A 4,497-nucleotide genomic window follows, 5' to 3' on the forward strand; every position below is an offset into this window, starting at 1 on the left:
ATATATATATATATATATATATATATATATCAACTAAACATGTTTATACTTAATTAGGGAACTTGAGTAATCTAATGCTTGTAAATGATTTTTTTTACAAAAATAATACTTTTTTTTTTCCGTAAAGTAACCATATTTTCCGAATCACATTGTTCCGGAAAGGTTTCCAGAGTTCCGAAGTACGATTACAGTAAAGGTAACTTTTATACCAACAATGTGTTGTCTGAATTGGTATATAATAAAACCTTTTTTTTTTCCATTGAAAATTACTTCCGATTACCCTTTACAGATGACAAGTCGTCGGTATTGGTGGGTACGACATCTATCCAGACAACATTTTCCACTTTACCGACGGGGTAATGCTAACGACTTTGCACAGACGAAATGTTGTCGGTATAGGTACTGACGACTTGTCATCGGCATTGCGGTAGAAAATGTAGTTGGCACAAGTTGTTATCGTTGTAATGTTAGTGGACAGAACCAGTAATCCAATACAAAATATCTATCAAGAACTTGGAAACTAACCAAATTAGCCACATATTTGTCATGGATCAGCAACAAGTTATATTCACTCCCATAGTTGTTTTACCCAAAGGTTTCTCCCTGACATTTACTGGCGGATATCCCATTAATTTGTTTCTCACGGACATTTACCGGTTTTGATGCATAAAATGTGCTTCTTCTTCTTCATTTGGAGGTTTTATGTGTTTTATGTATGGGCGGAAGCACGAACGAATGATGTACATTGATCTAAAAGTAACTAAAGAATGAACGAAGTGTTATTGTTGAGAGTAAACTAATTCTATTGTTGGATCTTTATTATACTTTTAATTTAACTATTAATATGCTAGTTTCATATATTGCATTGTCATTTAATGCGTAATGTACGGGCTAGTGGTTGCTATCGAAAGAAAAAACAAATACAAATGTAGGTGTTGATGGTTGCTGCAGATAAATGTGAATCTTGATGGTTGTGTTTGTGATTGTAAGAAAAGTTTGATAAAAATTGATCGCAAAAAAGTCTATATAATAGTAAAAAAAACGATAAAAACAATAAATATCGAATAAAACTGAAAGTTTTTAAAAAATATATAAATTTTTTAAACTATGTAATTATTTTTAAAACTACATCTATTTTGTAAATATAATTTTAAAATACGTACGTGAATAATTGACTTATGTTTGAATTTTTTTCTATAAAGAATACGTGATCATCAAGTAAACATGAAGTTTATGGAGTGCAATGGCACATGGCGAGAGCATCAATGATCTCCAAACCGCCAAATTGCCATATGTGGATTTACTTAATTTCAAATTTCAGTTTTATTTTGTTTATAAAATATGTAAATATTTATCCGATTAGGCAAGTATATATATTTATGGAAACGTATGGATTGAAGAGAAGCCGTGGAGCCAAAGTAAATCAAATCGATCCTAAACTAACTACAACTCCTTAAACCCAGAAACCTTCCATATATGAAAATCTCTCGATCAGTATAAATATATAATACCCTACTTTCACATTCACTAAGCACTGCCGACCCATTACTCCCTTTCTTTTTCTTCGTTTGAGCCCCCTTCCTCGATTTTTGTGTTTCATCAGTTCTTGTTCCTCGTTTGTGTGTGTTCGTGAAAAAGAAAGTGACATAAACAATGGAACAGTATAAAAGACTCAAGGAAATTGGGCGTGGATCATTTGGGGTTGTCTACGCAGCATTGAATAAACTAACCGGTGAAGTGGTTGCGATCAAGAAACTGAACTTGAAGTATCCCTCGGTGGAAGAATGCACAAATCTGATAGAAGTCAAGGCACTGGGGAAGATGAATCATCCCAATATCTTAAGCCTCAAGGGAGTCTTCAAAGTAAACCACATCATGTACTTGGTGTTCGAATACATGCAATGCAGTCTCTTCCAACTTATGAGAGTCAAGACTTTCTCGGAAGATGAGATTAAGAACTTGTGCTTCCAAATCTTTCAAGGTCTTGCGTACATGCATGCCAACGGCTACTTTCATCGTGACATGAAACCAGACAACCTTCTTCTTTCCAAGAATGTCATAAAGATTGCTGATCTTGGTCAAGCTCGCGAGACCAATGGGAAACAGCCATATACCGATTATGTCACAACACGCTGGTATCGTGCCCCTGAGGTTTTTCTCCATTCTTCTGTGTATGATCCTGCAGTTGATATGTGGGCAATGGGTGCAATCATGGCGGAGCTGTTCATCCGTCGGCCACTGTTTAGAGGTGATAGTGGAGGAGAAGTATTGTATAAGATCTGCCGTGTGATCGGAAGTCCAACAGAAAGCAAATGGAGTGAGGGACTTCAACTTGCACGTAATATGAATTATCGGTTCCCAGATCATCCTGGTATGCCTCTTGCGTCACTGTTACCATCTGCAAGCAGCGAAGCATTGTGTTTGATTGCTACACTTCTTTCTTGGAACCCATGTTTGAGGCCGACTGCTATGGAGGCACTTGAGCATCCTTTCTTCGACAGCTGTAACCATGTTACACCACATGTTACACCAGCCATCCATCTCAACCAGGACCTACCATGGAAACAGGCGTTGTTGAAGCAGACAAGAAGTTCCAAGAGTTGCGCGCAATTGGTTTGAGAAGAAGTGGATCCGATAGAAGACCTGATCATATGCTCTAAAATATTTCGTTTGATTTGTGAGGTGGAAGTAGTTTGTTTTTGGTTCAAAAGACGAAGCAAGCATAATTTTAGTATTTATCTACTGGATTTATTTTTTGCTTAATCAATGATAAAAAGATAGTTGTTGGTTGAAAGTTTTACTTGCAAATTGCTATTACTAAAATTTCGCTTGTCATTTTTCAAGGGATCATATTTAATATATCACTCTAGCTATATTTAAATGATAATACATTCTACTTTAGTTGTCAAAATCAACAAATACAATAAGAATATAAATTATATTTTATAAAAGACTAGGTATGATCAGTGGCGGACCTTAGTGGTGCTCCAGGGGTCTCAGCCCACTGCTCCGATGCCGGTGCGTAGTGTTAAAAAAAAAATTAATGTTTTTTCTATTGGGTGCACCCGCTTAAAACACGAGTGACACTACTAACATAGATTTACTTGGAAAAAAAAAATTAGTGCTACCCCTATGAAAATGTTCTGCATCCGCCACGTAAGTTTTGGTAACCGCAAAAACCATGTTCACATAAGTTTTGATAACCGCAAAGACCATATTTATTAAAAAGACCATGTTCATAAAAAAAATAAGTAACGAGAGTTTGTGACCTTTGGTAAACCACGTGGACTATTTATGTAATTTAGTATTAATTAATCTATAATAATAAAATTAATATGAATTTACAAATGGAATATGCTATCTATGTTAATATATATATACATTAATTAATATATTAATAGAAAAAAGAATTTACAAATAGAAAATTACTGTGTATATTAATTAATATATTTATAAAATTAATTAATATGAGGTAACATTTAATAGGTGAAATTTGAATAAAAAAGAAAACAAAAACTATAAAAATGACAAGTGGATATTAAATAATTCAAAAAAAGTTTAGAAAATGACAGTGTTAAAATGAAAGTGAAGATGACATATACTCATATAGTAAAATTATTCTTATTTATTATGATAGATTTCAAGTTATATGTGAATTTTGGAGTGGATAATACATAGGTTGCAATGTAACATCCAACAATTAATTGCTACTTGCCAACCTTGCTACTTGCCAACCTGCAATGTTATTAGTAATTCAAACTTCTCATACCATTACAACACAAATACTGTTTCAAAAGTGTTCCCAAACACATCATCAGCCATTAAGAGGTAAGAGGTGTGAACTACATGCATTACCCTACCCAACGGTGTTCTTGTTAGGTGTTAATGCTCCACGTTAAGCGTCGTTGACTGCGGTGCTCCTATGTAGGGGTGAGCAAAATCGAACATGAAAAACGAAAAATCCTAAAAAACCGACAAAACCAAATCCGAAGCATAAACCTATGGTTTGGGTTTAGATTTTTCAAAAACTGAAAATTTTGGTTTGGGTTTGGTAAAACCAAAAAAAACCGAACCGAACCGATTATATATAATGTTTAATATATAAGATGTTCAACTTATGGGGGTTCACCACTGATAACTTTTAATTGGAAGTCAAAGTATAAATCAAGCACTCATTCAATAATGAACAGAATGTATTGAGAAATTAAAATCAAAAAAGTGATGAGCAATGAATTGAATCAAATCCAAATCAGACTAACCGGGGCAATGATTGGCATCAATAGCTATAACTTCAACCCTAGTTTCCAAGCCAGACCACAATGAAACCAAAGATAACGAGTACCATTGTCCAATTTCAAGAACTCGAAGCAATGAGAGATCGAAACCGGGGAATTTGGGGGAGAAAAGCTTAGCAGTGATGGAAGAACAGAAAAGTGGACCTTTCTTCCAACGAGAAGACAAGCCAGCGGTATGATCGGCGTGAAGATGAGTTAAGAA

General features: G+C 34.6%; 1 pseudogene; it reads left to right on the forward strand.

Annotated features, from left to right (window-relative positions):
* The first annotated feature begins 1,549 nt into the window (after positions 1 to 1,549).
* LOC144998171 (cyclin-dependent kinase F-4 pseudogene) lies at positions 1,550 to 2,676 on the forward strand (annotated as a pseudogene).
* Positions 2,677 to 4,497: the final 1,821 nt, after the last annotated feature.

Source organism: Lactuca saligna, chromosome 5, assembly GCF_052625555.1.
Source record: "Lactuca saligna cultivar CGN05327 chromosome 5, ASM5262555v1, whole genome shotgun sequence".
NCBI lineage: Eukaryota > Viridiplantae > Streptophyta > Magnoliopsida > Asterales > Asteraceae > Lactuca > Lactuca saligna.